General features: G+C 47.1%; 1 protein-coding gene across 4 annotated transcripts in view; it reads left to right on the top strand.

The window, feature by feature from the left end:
- The window catches only part of DOK5 (docking protein 5), a 232,362-nt gene that overhangs the window by 207,362 nt on the left and 8,535 nt on the right, over positions 1 to 16,465 (top strand). The gene's annotated exons all lie outside the window — the stretch shown is intronic.

Genomic DNA, 16,465 nt, shown 5'->3' with positions numbered 1-16,465 from the left:
CTGCAAACACGTGCAGAGAGCTGCCCATCTGGAAGGAAATCTGCAAGACCGAAAGGAACGGTGTTGGCCTGCTAAGGTGGGGGTAGATTGGAAATTGACATGTGAGCGTGTGGGGTGGTTGGATTTAAAGAGGGGGGAAAGCGTGCTGGTTATTAATGTAATCTGTCCCAAAACAGCTCTAGATTATTCCCCAATGACCTGTGTATGCCCTGCTCTGGGGTTTTAGAGCAGGAATCAGCAAAACTTTCTGGGAAGGGCCGGAGAGTAGAAGCTGTAGGCTTTGTGGGTGAAGATGGTCTCTTGCAAAAACTCAGGTAAAGTAACCATAGGTCAAAAGGCACCAAATGAGTGTGGCCGTATTCCAAAAATCTTTTATTCAAATTTCATGTAATGTTCACAATTAGTGAAATATTATTTTTTGATTCCCCCTCCCAATTATTTAAAAATAATTGTTCTTTTTGAACTAATGCAAATTTGGTATTCATTTCCCCACATACTTACCCATTGTGGATATTGCAATAGAGATCGGTAAATGGGTGGATGGACGGATAGCTGGCTGACCGGATGGACGGATGGATAGATATTAGCTAGCTAGCTGTAAAGTTGACTTCAAGTCACTTTGAATTTACGGCGCAACATGTAATTGTATTAAGGGTGTGTAGCTATCCATTAGATGCCTTCAGACATCTGAGATTTTTTGAAGGTTCCTTATTTGTAAAGCCATCAATTAGCATAAATTGTTGTGTGCTTGGAAGTCAGGTTCTGCACACACATAGTTTCCATTTACAACCTTCTCATTACTTCCGCTAAAAATTAATCAGAATTATGAGTAATTTGTTCAGATCATCCCCTTGCAAATTCAACTGGAAAATAACATTGTTTGCTCTTAATTTGCTGTATGCTAAATGAGTTCTATAAAATGAATGTCATTTTAAAGCAACAGCATCCCATTTTAGATGGAAATGAGTTAGCTTCGAAATGGATCTGAGTCTCAAGGAAGTTAAACTGGGGATTGTGAAACACTTCAAAGGAATGTACTTGAATCGATTTCTGAGCGGGGGGTGGGGAGAGATAACATGCTAAAATTGAGCAAATGACCACAGCGAGACTGGCCACCCTCTCTGGGGTACAGTTTTGAGATTTCTGGTCACTGGAAATGGACCCACACAGATCTGGCTGGGTTCTCAACGAGGAGTTGCCCCTAGGCCACTGTTGGCTTGCCTCTCTGACAGTCGAGGTCGTAAATGGAGAAGGATGGTGGAGGGTGAGCCTCTGGGCTTCGCCTCATTATTAGGAAGCCCTAAACCACCGTGAGCTGACTTCATCTGCAGACAGAACCCTTCACTGCATGACCCACGCCAGTTTCAAGTTGCAGCCTTGAGTGAATTGGTTTGGGTCAGACTTGTGACCTTGCACCCTGGAGGTCATAAAGAGGAGGCTCGTGGGTTGGATAATAATAACAGCAAGTATTATTATTGCGGTCAACTGAGTAATGGGACCCCCCAACGATGTCCACATGCTAATCCTGGAGCCCGTGACTGGTACAGACTGGGAGGTGTTCTATACAGACTCAAATCCTTGGCTTCTCTGGAAAAAAATCAAGAGTGCTCCTACCTGGAGCCCACAGTCTCAGGTCAACAGTTGTGGGGTCTTAGGCTTTGCCCATGGCCCTGTCATAGTCTGTGGATTGAAAGTAAGTCACAAGCCCTTACCACAGTCAGAGAAGGGGACCGCAGAGGGCTTGGACACCGGGACGAGACGATCACGGGGCCAGCTTACTGTCTTCACACCACACAGTCTTCTGGGGCCATATTCATTTAGTGCTCTGATGTCGTCTTTTTGACACTTTTCCTGCTTTATGGTGTTTTGCTAATATGACCGTGTATTTATTGCGTATCTGCTGTATGCCAGGCTCTTTAGTAATAGTAGCCTCTACGATTTATCAAGCCTCCTACAATATGCCAGACACTGTCCTCGCTTTTTTTCTGGTCACCACAATATCTCTGTGAGGCGGACTCATTCATTTATTCTCCTTCATTTGTTCATTCAAAACTGTTCACGGAGGACATAAGATGCTCTGTTATGTGCTGTGGGATGGCTTGGTGATTGCCAAGTGAGGCCCATGCTCCCCTGGGGCTCACCATTCAAGAAGACATTATTCATGACTCTTGACCTGAAAAGAGTCCCTGTCCCTGTCATATAGATGAGGCAACGTGTCAGAGTGGCTGAGTCACTTGCCTGCAGCCGTAGAACTGGTGACTTTCGGAGCCAGGAACGCAGGATCGCTGTCTCTGGTTCCTAAGCCTCTGCCTGTGGCCAGAATGCCTCGGCCCCCGGAAGAGTTGTATCCCCACTGAGAACTGTCTCAGTGTTTCCAAATTACCCTGAAAATCTTTCAGAAGTATCAACTTAGAGTATATCTAAAAAAATCACTGCTCCAGGAAATCCCATTTCTTTGGGTAGTTTTGGCACCAGCAAGCAATCTCATGATTCTCCCCTACCTTCTTGCCTTTGAAACTCAGTGTATTACTGTTATTCTCTCGGAAGGGGGTGCTAGACGAGGGTGGGGCGGGGTGGGCCTGGACTAGGGGAGGCCTCCGTGTTGAATGAGGTGTAGCAGCTGCCAGCTGCCTCGCTGGAGGAGCTGCCTGGAGATAGCGGGGACAGCTCCAGGCTCCCCGGGGCAGCCGCTATTTTTGCCGCCTTGGAGATCAGTGTCTATGGCAAAGTCTAATTTTGGAACAAGGAGTGGCGGTGTGTGGGATAATCCTCATTCCACAACAGGGCCTGTCATTTTTAGAATTTCTGTGGGGCGAGAGTGACATGGTGGAGAAGGATCGCAATTTAGCAGGCTCTCTCCGGGGCTGCAGGAGAGGGGGCGTGCTTCCTGGGTGGGGGAGGACATGTCAGCCGCAGCTGCACGGTGACATCTCCCTGTCTTCTGGCTGCACACAGACATGAGAGTGAAATCTGAACAGTTTTTCACTGTTTTCACTTGGTTGCCTCTTTTTTTTGTTGGTTGCTTTAATTGACAGATTTTCTTCCAAACTTGGTTTTGCAAATCAAATTTGCGAGTGAATTTGTAGAATCCAAGTGAAAGCCTTCCGCAATTCTGGAAATCAAAGTACTAACTTATAGTCAGTCTTATTTAAAAAGCAATATGCCACACAATTTTTTAAATATAGAGGGCATCGGAGAAATCAAAGCATCAATTTTATTACTATTCAGACACTGAAATAGACCCTTGCAGGCTGGACACACGCACACACACACACACACACACACACATGCCCTCTCCTCTTCCCACAAAAAAATGTTTTTAACCTTTTCTTCTGTTTATAGGCTCTGGTTAATTGGGATTTTTTCCCTTCTTCTTCTTTTTTTTCGTTATATTGCGTAAAGCAATTATCAGCTTTTTCCTTTTCCTGAATTAAGCTCTTTTTATATCCTGGTATATTAATTATCCAAAACCCTTTTAACAAACACCTATCTATTCTTCACAAAACAATCTGGTAGATCTTATTAAGGATACAAAATAAAGTATAAAAATCCTTTCGCATCTTTAAAGGGAGCTTAAAATTTAGATAAGGAGACATGATTTATACGCCTCAAATCATGCGACCATATAGTCCTGTAAATTCAGTTTGTACCATTTCTTTGGAGGGCAACTTCTCCTTATTTATCAAAATTAAATTTATACACCTCTTGACTTGGCCATAGTCCATATGGGAATTTCCTCTGGAGATACACCAGCAGAAGCGACCACAACGGGGACACAAGTGTTCATGGAGGGCGTCATGCCTTTGTTCTTACATTCTGCCTATTAACAATATTGGCTGAGCCCTGCTATCCACGAGGGGGCTGCAGGATGACCTGCAGATGACGAACTTCTCATTCTTGGGGAGCTGATTAGTCCTAACAGACATATCAGAAAGAGCTGCAGTGTCCCCCAGCAGGGAATAACTAGATAAATCACGGCACATGATGCCACAGGAATCGTACGAGGCAGTCAAAGAGCATGAAGAGTCACGCTGGTAATATCATAAGGGTGCGAAGGACAGGAAGGAGCAAGAGGCAGAGCAGGCAGAGCGGACACGCTCACTTGTGCTCTGCAAACACAACTTCCGGCGGATGTAGAGGTACACGGTCATGTTGGTTAGCTCTGGGGGGCGGGACGATGGCGTGAGGCTCTGGGAAGGATCTTTTATATTTCACTGTATGTCTTTTTCTTCCATTTAATTTTTTTTAAAATCATGGCTACATAATTATATTTATAGAAACAGAAACAGTAGTTGAACTTCTGGCAAACTGAACTGATACCACTGATGGGGGAGAGGAGGGTTTTATGAATGCATAAAAATGCATGATAAGAGGGAATGATTTTAAAAAATATATGTCATGGAGCCTAAAAGCTTAATCAGTCAAGTTTCAGGGGCTAGAAATGGGGTCTCCGTTATGGGGCAAGATCATCTTGTTGGAGAAGGTATGCCTCAGCCGAGTTTTAGGATGAATAAGTGTAAGCTTCGTGCTGCTACTGATGGTGATGATAGCTCGTATTTACTGAGTACTTCCTATGTGCCAGGCACGCTTCTGAGCACTAGACCTGGACTACCTTTTAAGCGTGAACGTGACTGTCGTCATGGGCACAGCCATCCCATGTTTACAGGGAAAGCGTTCGAAGTGTGGACACCACGTGAGAAGTGAGGCAGCCGAGATTTAAATCCAGGCCCCCTGTCCACATTGTGGCCATCACGCTCTACTTACTCGGTTAAAATTAAATTAATTGAATTAAGCCACCAAGCACTCTTCATGAATTAATTTATTAGACATTGAAAGAGGCTAAGTGGAATTAACCTACATTTAGTAACAGACATTGAAGACAGATGGAACTGTTTATTCAGACACAATTGATACAGATACCACTCGGGCTTCTTAGATTTGCTGCGACTTTTGTTCCTGCCTCTTAGGGAAAAATGTAATTTTCTGAGCATGCCCCTTTCCGTCTCTTACAACATCATAATAACCTGCAACGTGCAGTGGTGAGTTGTAATAATCTTTTCACCTGCTTATCAAATGCTACCCTGCCTTGTGCAGTTTCCCCCCAGAGCTGTAAGCCATGGTCATTGTCGAGCGGGGGGCTGTGCCTCTACTACGGGAAATGGAAACACATTGAACGTTGCTAACAGGTTGTAGTCTTGTTCAGAAACGCTAAAACTAATGGTAATGTTTAAGGCAGTGTCTCCATGAGCAGGAAATAGATCGAAAGCCTGATGGTGGCAAGACAGCAGGTCATGACAGGAAGCGAAGGTGTTCACGTGAGAGCAGGTAGCGTCTGGTTGCCCAGGGAGTGTCTGGTTGGCCAGATGGGCAATGGGGAGCACTATGGTTTTCCCATTGTCAATCATGGCAGAGAGGATAGAGACAGGAATGGTGACGAGGACCGAGAGATGCATGGAATCAGTTCTGTGCCGTTTTTAATCTATTTTGAGAAGTCAGGAAATAAGCGATTTACCCATCTCCACCAAGGGCTGGCACGTCTTTTCAGCAAAGGGCCAGATGGCCTGTCTCCTAGACTTCATAGGCCATGTAAGTTACTGCTGCCGCTCCTTCCCTTCCTCCTCCTCCTCGTTTTCCTTTTTAACTTTAAAAATGTAAAAACCATTCTTTGTTCTGGGCCATGCAGAAACAGGCCACCAGCACTTGGCTTGGGTTTTAGGCATTAGATACAAATGTGCTTGTTTAACCAGCCTCTCCTCCTCCAAGCCATGCGGTTCACCTTTTCTCGTAGGAGTTTGCCAAAGGCCAAGTATCCATTTCTGAAGGCATGTTGCATGCACAAGCCAGCGGTCGGTTAGGTAGTTTTGTGAGCATGGTGAGGAAAGTGGAGCCAGAATGTCCATGGCTGTTCCCTTCCAATGCCCAAACAAGGCCCCGCTCTGGGGCAAGTCAGCTTCATGAGGTGTGGGAAGAGGCCCTGAAGACCGGGATCCCAGTGTGCAGGGGGGGAAGGTAGGGTTTCCTGAGCAAGGGGGCATCAGAGTTGCTAGAAGCAAAGGGAGCAATGATTTTGTTTAATGCCTGTGACTGGGAATTCAGATGGCTCTGAATAAATACATGCAAATCACTTTCATTCCCCATGAAAATAACTGTTTGCATGCATCTGGTACTCCACAAAACGCCGCACTTGGAAACATGGCCCCAAATGGCTGATCTCATGAACAGCCTGCTGCCTCGAGGCCACGGCCACAGTGGGTGCATTGTGTTAGCCAGAGCTCTCAGCTGCCGTCTCTGCTGCAGTTGCCCTGGTGGGGAGCAACCTTTCTCTCTTGCCCCCTCCCCTCTCCTCTCTCCAAGTTCAAGAAGTAAGCCTGGGCTCTCTCTCTTTCCTCTCCTCGACAGTTCAGCACTATTCTGTGATATCTTGGTAACGTTTTGATGATAATAATACCCATTGTTCTCCCAGCAAATGTCAGACGGGGGAGAGGAGTTGGAGAGAGCAGACAGCTCACTGGGCATTCCGTGCCAAACGTGTGTCGGCGCTGGCGTCAGGGTCAGGTGCCGTGAGAACGGGTGTCAGTGGGAAGCCACGAGAGAGCGCGCCGGGCAGGTAGTTCATTTCCACTGGAGAGAAGGCCCTGGGGACATGGGATTCCAGGAGCCTGGCTGAATTCCTGCTCAGTTCTGTTCCTCAGGGTGCCTGGGGGTGGCGGGATTCCCATCTCCTTGCATCCTAGACAGTTGGCCAGTTGCTGTTTCTCTAAGATTCGGAAATAAAATCTGACTGCCTTTTATCATGAGGAACAGGACATGAGCCCATCTTCAAGGTCTTCATAACAACTTTGTAACATTCTGGGAGAAACACACAGGATTGTGATATGAACTTGAACATGGGGAGTCAGTGGCCAGATCTGCAGTCCTGGCTGGGCACCTGTACCAGCCCATAGGCCTTGGGCAAATCTTCACCACCCTTAGTATTCATCTCCCCTTTGTACAGGTGGTTATATTGGTACCTGCTGTGTCAGGTGGGATAAAACAAGTCATTTCTTGACATAGTGCTGGTACCTACTAAATACAAATCAACCAGAGCGGTCATTACCAGTGACTTAATGATTCATTCGTTCAGTCAAGTCAGTCAATTCATCCAGCATTGAGCCATTCAGCCCCCTTTTATAAAGTGCCTACTATGTGCCAGGAGTCCTGCTGGGCACCAGGTCTGTGAGCACGTACAATGAATCTTCTCCACCTCTGCCTAGCTGAGGGTCCACACATTTGTTGCGGAGGGAGCGGCATAGTGGAGGCAGAAGGCACCATGACCGAAGCTGGGCTTTGAACCAGCGCTCTGGCCATTCCCTGTGGAATCCCGGGGTGCAGAGGAGCTAAGTTTGATTCATTTCTAGGTTTCCAGTCCCAGGCAGAGCACATGGCTTATAGACGAGGCCCAGAGTGCATAAATGGATGGAATGAGTGAATAAATGCACCGCAGAGCACCGAATGCAGAATTCATTGAAAAAGGGAGGGGCGAGGCCGGGCGTTAGGGAGCCTGTAAGCAGAACACCGCATTAGGAGGCTGAGTCTAACCCAGGGGTGATTAAAGTTGGAGCAGCCGTTCCATCTGGCCCTGTGCTGAGAGTCTGCATGCTTTATTTAGTTTAATTTTCACACTGTCCTTGGAGGTAGCGATTGGGTTTTGAATCCTGTTTAATGTATTTTTACATAAACACATGTATGTACAATTTAACAGGCTGTAAAAACATGACCAAATAGTGTTGTATTTTTTCTTTTCATTGTTAGTTTGCGTGCATGTCTTTCCCCTCTTTTCCCCTCTTCAGCAATTCCTAAATCATATCGGGAAATTTATACTGATCTTTCCACCTTTTCCTCTGTAGCCATACAACACTGTATAGAAATCTGTCTACATACACATGTAGACAGACACACACAGACACGTATGCATGACGTGTATTTGAGGGTCATAGCTGGTTTTACACAAGTCTGATCGTATTACACACTTAAAGACGACCCGCCTGGTTTTCTTACTCTATAGTTAATATCCCGTGGAAATAGTTAAAAGTCAAGGGGTACACAGGTCTGGTTCAAGGGCTGGTAAACTACGGACTGCAGGCAAAATCGGGCCCGCACCTGTTTTTCTAAGTAAAGTTTTCCAGGGACACAGATACACCGATTCGGTTATATGTTGTTTTGGCCACTTTCTCACCAAAACAAAGGGTTATTAGCTGCCCATAGAGACTGCACGGCCCTCAGAGCTGTTTCCTACCTGGCCCTTGATCTTGGTTTGCCACCCTTGGTCCTGGACATTCCTTCTAGTGGCTGTGTGACATTTCAGGGTCTCGATGGAACATTAATTTATTAAGCCTGTCTATGGGAATATCAGATTTTCTTGCCACTAATAAATAATACTGCAAATAAGCATGTATACATGCCTTTACATACTGCTTATTTAAGTGACTTCCTGAACTTTATTTAACTGAATTTCTAAAGACTTTATTTAACTGGACTTTCTACATGCAGGAGTAGAATTTCTGAATCAAAGGGTATAAGTTGTTTTTTTAATTGAAATATGTGTCACGACATTGCCTTCCAAGATTCTGGAGTACTTTGCAGTTTATTGACAGTATTACTAGGTCCATTCCATAGAGGGGGAAACTGAGGCTCGGTGGCTCCGGGTTAGTAAGTGAAGAGTCAGTGCAGGAACATAAGGCCCAGGGCTTGTACTCGGTGGGAACTGAAAGGAAGGAGCACGCCTGGGGGCCTGGCGGTAGGACACAGGGCAAGGAGGGCCTGGGTGGGGTGACAGTGCCAGGGAACAGGACAGGGAAAGGAAGGGACCTTGGCTGTCCACCTTCAGTGAGCACCAAAATCACAGGTCGCTGGGCTCCACCTCCGGCGTCCCAGAGTCTGGGGCGGGGCGTTGGAATTTGCATTTCCAACAGGTCCTCTGGTGAACCTGATGTCCCTTGTCCAGGAATCACCCTTGGAGGACTGACTCCACAGTGACTCTGGCTCCTTGGTCCCCAGAAGAAATGGGGCAGGAGCTAGAGAGGGTGTGGCACAGAACTGTGCACCTCGGTGCCCCACGCGCATAGGAAAAATCACAGCCAGACTTACATCCATCACTCAGCGACCCCACCGCGGTGCCGAGAACAGAATCCCGTAGTCATCTGCTATACTGGACACCAAGCAGTCTTTCCACGTGTATCCATCCGCAGGTGTGTTTACAGGGCTTCCCGGGGGAGCAGGAAGGTGGTGTTAACTCTGGGGGAGAGCGCCTGACTGCACGGGGAGGAGAGGCGAGGACAGAGTCACTGAGCAGACCTCCGTGCCCCCTGAGACAGACTTACCTCTTCTCAGCAACGGCGTGGTGGCCCCATAACGATTCCAGCACTCGTTCCACGTCGCTGGCGTGGCTGTGCAGGAGGAATTGGTTCCCGCCACAGAGCGCAGCAATTAGCATTTTAAGCAGTTTGTATTGATTGAACGAGCCTGCTTCATCAAGCAGAAAGAACCCCAAAGAATGCCGCGAGCATAGTTATTGCCATAAATTACTCTCAGCACCTAGCCAGATGAGATACGTTTGCTAGAGCTTTACAAGGGTGTTTGATACACTTCAGAGGTAGGGGTTGATTTGTCAGGTTGCAGAAATACATCGCATGTTCCACCAACACATGCTTAATTTTTGTCTTTTTATTTCCTTCTAGAAGGTATTGTCTATGACTGCTGTTCTCTTTTATGGGAGACATTTGGTCTAGATTTTGTGGAAATAAACCCAATATTTTAAGATACAGTTCCAAACATATTTACTATTCATGAGCTATTTGGAGTTCTCTCTGATTAGACATTGAAATTATGTTTAAGCTTCATGGAAAACTCATTGCTAGTCTCCTTTGAGCTTCTCCTGGTTTTCCCTTTCGGTTGCAGTTATAAGTGTCATTTGGAGAAGCTTGCGGGGTTGCAGCTGGGACAGGGGACCTGAAAAACCACAGTGTATGAGAAAAGGTGAGATGCTGACTTTGCTTCTAAAAGGGTCTCAGGGGCAGCTGTCTCAGAAAGACTGGGGGTGGGGCAAGGGGACAAGTAAGAAGACAAGTCGGGGCTGTCTCAGTCATCCAGCGTCTAGGTGAGCCCGAGTGACGTGGGCCAGGGTGGCAGTGGGGTGTTGGTGAGAACCGCTGGACTTTGGGTCCATTTTGAAGGTTGGAGACACAGGGTTTACCAACGAGTGAGCTCTTTTTCAGGGCAGAGAGCCAATATACAAGGTGGTCTCAAAGTTGTTTTCCTTTCTTCTTCTTTTAACGGAACAACAGGTGGATCGGAAGAACCCATTACCTAGAAGGAGGAGAGGTTGGGGGAGTGCAGGGTGAGAAGCATCTGTTCGGTTTTGTACACATGGAGTGAGAGACGGCTCCCAGGCATCTGGGTGGGGGCGGGAAGTGGACTGTTAAGCACACGCGTGTGAGGTTTGGGGGAGAGCATGGAGTTACAGGTACGCACTTGGGAGTCGGCAGAGTCGGGGAAGATGGTACTTAAACCCGTCCAGTGGGGTGCTCACGTGTAGGTAAGTGATCGCAGCCCCTGATTCTAGAACTCTTATATCCCCTCACAAAACCTGCCTTTTTCTTTGGAATGTCTGCAGGTCAGTCTGTCATATAGATGCACAGTAAGTGGAAGCAAGACCCCTGTGTTTAAAACAAAAATGAGATTTCCCGCTCCTCCCTTTTCTTTTTTTCTTTTCTTTTCTCTTTTAGAGAGGGTGAACGACATCAATGTGTGGTTGCCTCTCGACGGCCCCCACTAGGGACCTGGCCCACAACCCAGGCATGTGCCCTGACTGGGAATCGAGCCTGCGACCCTTTATTTTGCAGGCCCATGCTCAATCCACTGAGCTATGCCAGTCAGGCCTCACTCCTCCCTTTTCCAATGCAGCAACCTTTCAACGTAATTTTTGAGTCCGCCTAAAATACAATGTAACACATACATTCAATTTAACAGATCTTTTAAAAACTGATCTTTGGGATAATGGCTGGCAGAGTGGGTCCTGGAATAAAAATGGTGGTTAGCTGGAGCAGGGAATATGGTGGAGGAGATTGGGTAAGGATTCCATTCCGTGATCTCACCTGCTAAGTGATAAATGATTAGGGAAATGAATGAAGAAAAGTATGGTACAGGCAAAGGACGGTCTGGGGTGCAGACTTGAAAGTGACAGAGGAGACGAAGGCAGGGCTTGGGAAGATTAAGATATGTTCTGAATCTGTTAGAGGAAAAACAGGTGACATACCGCGCAGAGACCATCATGCGGTTGGTGTGAGGTACATGTTGTATATGCACATCTGTAGGGAAGGACTGGAAGGAAATACAGTAACGTGTTTAAAGTTATCTTGGCTTCTTTGTTTTTTTCTGGGTGGTGGATATAGGGCTTATTTCAAACCTGCCTTATACTTTTTTCTGTATTTCCTGAATATAATAAAAATATATCAATCCTAAGGAAGAAGGAATTCATTTGATTAGACATCTTAAAAATGGGTAATAAATGTTACAGAAATGGGGGCCTCCCCCACCCCCACCCTTTCAGGTGCCAGGCACATTACTACCAGATCCAAAGAGAGGGCTGCCTTGGAGAAAATAACCCCCCCAGGGAGGGAGAGCGGGCCTTTGGTCCCTGGGGACCCTGGAGTAGCCAGGATTTTCTTCTGTTTCTGCAGTCGTTCCAGGCGGAGAGTAAGAGTGTCATTCATGCCTGTTCGTTGAATTCATTCATTACACACCGACTGGAGCCAGGTGGTTCAATATAGTCTCTATGTAGATTTTTTATTTGATTTCACGTATGGATTATTGTCTTGTTGTTGCTTGAAAACATGTTACAACTTCTATCCTCAAGCCAGAGGCACAGTCCAATATCAAATATTTAGGTTTGTTCAGAAGCTCTTGCTAATGACAGTATTCCGATTGGTACAGGGCTAATTATAAATGTTGCTGGTGTTTATGGGGTCCCACTATGAATCATGCATGTTCTCGGAATTAGTTGTAAATTAGGAACTGTTTTCTCTCTCTTTTTCTCACGGACAAGATATTAAGGAGTAAAGGAGGTTACATAACTGGCCTGGAGTCGTATGATTATTAGTGGCAGATTCCAAACTTCAGCCCAATTCTTGGCCAAGTTTGAGCTCTTCTTATCACAGCAGGGAATTTTATTCCCAGAACAGTTGATCCAAAAGTGATGAGTAACATAAGACAGTGGTTCTCAACGTGGGGTCCCTGGACCAGTAAGATTGGAATCACCTGGAAACTTGGCAGAAATACAAATTCCCGGCCCCCACCCCCCCAGAGCTGGGGTGAGGCTCACGACTCTGCATTGCTGTGAGCCCTCTAGGTGGTTTCTGTGCTTGCTGAAGTTGCAGAACCGCCCCCACTCCGGGTCCACAAAGCGTAGGGATATTCTCCAGCATTATTTGCAGAGGAGAATCAGTGGGCAGAACATGCTGTTGTAGTTCAGGAATCTCATCGGAGAATGTGTGAAATCGCAGGCTCCTGTGAATGAGACAACCGTGTTCGGAGTAGAAGGAGCCGGGAGACGCTGAGATGGTGATTTCTTTGGAACTCTGTTTGACGGGCTCTCTCTTGGACTGAATTGTCCCATCTGACTCACCTTGGCCCACATTTTGTGCTTAAAATAGCCGTGGAAAGGTTTGTACGCACTTTCCGAGAGCAGACAGCAGGCTGGGATGGGCTTTGGGAGTCCCTCGGGTTGAGAAGACTTCTGGCCCAGCTGTAGCTCTGACTCACGCTCAACTCTGTTATCGTGGTGCGCCTGTCCAGCAGGTGGAGTGAATGGGGCAGTGGCGATATGATTTGCATATGCAAAGTTGCTACTTTGGCAGAGGCCCCACTTGAGCAGCCTGGTGGAAGCTTGAGTCTGACGAGGATGGAATTAGGTCGGGAGGCATCGCCCTCCCAGGGGGGTGGCTTCTGCTTGTTTCTGAATGGATCCAGACCCGCGTCGCAAACAAGCCATATGGCCCCCATGACTGACTGGGGCTGCAAACAATTACATCCTGTTGTGCTGTTCAATTTCCAAACACACCATTCTCTGCTGTAGAAACAGTTGAATTCCAGAGAAGGACCACGTGGCGCGGTATGGCAGCCACCACTCAACAGCAGCCCCGCAGTCCTTGTCTCGGACTCATGCGTCAGCCAATCTCCACGCAGAGTACAGAAATAGACCACGCGAGTGCGGGTGACCCTGGGAAGGACTCTTGGTTTTCTTTCCTGGCGGAGAAGCTGTGCACCGCGCTCCTGAGAACTTTTCTCTCCCAAGAGGGTGGATGGTGGGAGGGTGTGATGCACCCGTCATTCTAGAGGGAAGGGCCTGGCGACCGGTGCTCCCATCATGGTGGGTGCTGGGGGGTGTGAAAAAGGATCTGTCTGCGTTGTTGGCACTGATGGTGACAGGGGACCCTGCCTGGGTCAGTTGTCACTCAAGTTTAAATGTTACTTCCCCCCGGGCCTGGGAGCCACCCACTAACTCATTATGTCGTGCTTTTTAAAAGATCCTTTGCACAGCACATGCTGCTATCTGATTTTATATTCTTGCTGACAGCTTTATGGAGATATAATTCACATAACATACAGTGCGCCCTTTAAACTGTACAGTTCAGAGGTTTTAATGTATTCTCAGAGTTGGGAGGGCACCGCCACACTCGATTCCAGAATGCTTTCATCACCCCCAGCAGAAACGCATTCCCTTTTGCCATCACTGGGCCTTGGGCAACCTCCAATTTAGCTTCTCTGCATCTGGACCCCGCTTTTTCTGGACAGGTCATGGAAACAGAAGCATGCGATGTGTGGCCTTTGTGTCTGGCGTCCTAGCATGAATCTGAACCTCATTCCTTTTTGTGGTAATCTGATCACTCTTATTGGTTTGGTTTAATTATCTGTCTCATTAGAAGGGAAGTTCTGCGAGAAAGGAGACTTTGAGGCTCAGAGAAGGGGAGGGTGTGTCCCACATCACACAGCCCAGGGAGAGCACCCTAATTCGGGAAATGGGTTTCTGACCCTCTGGTTACTTTCCTTCCCTGGCAGCGCTGTGATCCCTGTGCCTTCAAAGCCCAACCCATTAGAGCCATTGATTATTTAGGCCACTGGGCAGTTTCCGAAGTCACGTAGGCTGGGTTAGGAAGAGACCGGGGTGTATCACTGCTAGTTAGGGGGACAGTTTGAGGATTGAAGGGTAAGAAGGCATTAGACTTGCAGGAAAGGCTTGTCTTTCTTCCCTGGTGGGACCTGAGCTAACACTGCTCATTGAATGCATAAATGTCATGCCGCGCTTGCCCTGGGGGACTGGCCGCCCCCACCATGCCTGTGCATGGAAGTGGATCTTCCCAAGGCCTCGTGTCTGCTCATCACATGAATGGAAAAGTAGAATGAGGCAGGGTCTTACTACCACGTCCCCCACGGCCAGGGAAAACCACTTTCTTCTCACCTGGACCTAGAGCTTCAGCAGGAATTCAGCCTTGGGCTCCCAGGGGCTTCTCATTCTCTGGGTTGATTAGGATTTATTTCTGCAAAGTATTCCCCGCAACCTGGGCAAAGGCCGGGTTCATTCATTCATCCATCCATCCATCCATCCACCCACCCACCCACCCTCTATTCGTTAAGCCTCCAGAGGCCCTGGCTAGGTGCTGGGGATAGAAATTAAAGTTATAATCCCCACTTGGGGGAGTTCATGCCTGTCCTGCGGGGCAGATTAGTGTAGCAGTTGTCCCAAAATGGTCAGTGACCAGACTTGGAGCAGGACTTTGTGTCTGGGAGCAGCACCTGGTGTCAATTAATGGGGGAAGAGATGTCAGCAAAACGTCCCAGAAAGGTGATTCCTGAGCTGACTCCTGAAGGGAAGGGTGGCCTTAACCAGGTGGCCGATGGGGACAGCTCTCTGGCTTGGGGAGCGGCGTTTTCAACAGCATGGAGGCATGAGAGTGGGCACCCCAGGTAGCTGGAAATGACTGGACTCCAAGACTGTGGCTCAAATGGCTCCAAGACTGGGAGCCAGCATTTCCACCCAAATGCGTTTCTGCATTTTCTATAATCCACGTGAACCTCCAGCCCCCAAGCTATCTCCCCAAGTGACAGTGACTGTGGTTATAAATGGGCGTGTATTTTGAGTGGTCTCCCCATAACCCAGTTTTTCTAACAATTTGCAAAACGGGAGGTTTTCCGGGAATGTCTCTATCACGTTATAGCAGAAATACCTTTACTTATATCTGTTGTGGTTGGAGTAATTGTTATTTTCCCCTTTGAATGGGAAAGTACTATGTTTATTTTAAAGGAAAAACAAACTGTGTAAAAGTGTGTTGGGTTTTTTAAATAGGAGGAGAGTGGGGGGAGGAAGAATATAATTCTTCTCTCCAGATACCCAAGGTTACCCAAGTTGAACTCCAGAAATGTAGTGTTGATTTATATTTCCACCAGGGGGCGCCCATGAGCCCTGTTCCTGTCCCTCTTCACTGAGCTGGAACTAGTTGACAACAATACAGAAAACCAAGGGTGGATACTCTCCTTGTTTTCACCAAATTTACTTCCTAAGTCTTCTCTCACCCTTTGAGAATTCAGTCATTTTTGCATGAAACAAGACTTTTTCATCATTTTTCTCCAAGACAATTAGAATGCTCCTTTCATAAAATAAGCTGTTCTTTCAAAGGGTTGCCCAAGAAGCCGGGAGCCAGGCCTTGTCGTGATCTCTGTAAAACGTGACTTTCCTCCTCCTTCCAAAATAAGCTTCCTAAAAATACAGCCACAGTGAGCGGCACTGCCGAGATGCGTATTCACCACTGCCACGCACGATTCGAAGGGATGGCTCCTTCCCAAATGTGGTTCTCATAGTAAATTTCCTATTCTATTAAATGTAATCTCTTCATAGTAGGACAGTCAGGTAAGCATACCTTGAAAATTCAGTCCTTTTCCTCCCTTGATTTTCTTGCATTCATGCAAACGGGGTTGAATGTAACCGGGAGTCGCCGGGGTTTGGTGTGTCCGCTTGTGGCTCTTAGATTACGAGATTGTCATCTACAGACAGAGAGAAGGACACAGCCACAGAGTTTTTCTTCTAGCTTCGTTCTCAGCTTCTTGCTCTTTCCAACCGACAGGGTGTGTGTAAGAAACTCAAATGTCCTCATGGAACCCAGTGCTGTGGGATTCTTCCTGGGGACACATTTTGGTAATTGTGCCCTTATTGTGATAAGGAGCGAAAATTCAATCACACATAAATGCAGCCATAAATTAAATTATATTTGGAGCAAATGGTTATAACCTTCCCCCCCGCACCCCCCCACCAAGTTCAGTCTCATCAACTACAATGATTTTGGTCTCCAGGGTATGAAGTCTCATATTATTTTAGATATTTTCCCTAGAACTACCATGCTGATGACTCGTGTAGAGTGGGGAGTTTTCTTTAAAA

This window comes from Desmodus rotundus, chromosome 6 (genome assembly GCF_022682495.2).
Source record: "Desmodus rotundus isolate HL8 chromosome 6, HLdesRot8A.1, whole genome shotgun sequence".
NCBI lineage: Eukaryota > Metazoa > Chordata > Mammalia > Chiroptera > Phyllostomidae > Desmodus > Desmodus rotundus.
Note: the sequence above shows the minus strand (reverse complement) of the source record. Positions and strands in the feature narration are given on the sequence as shown.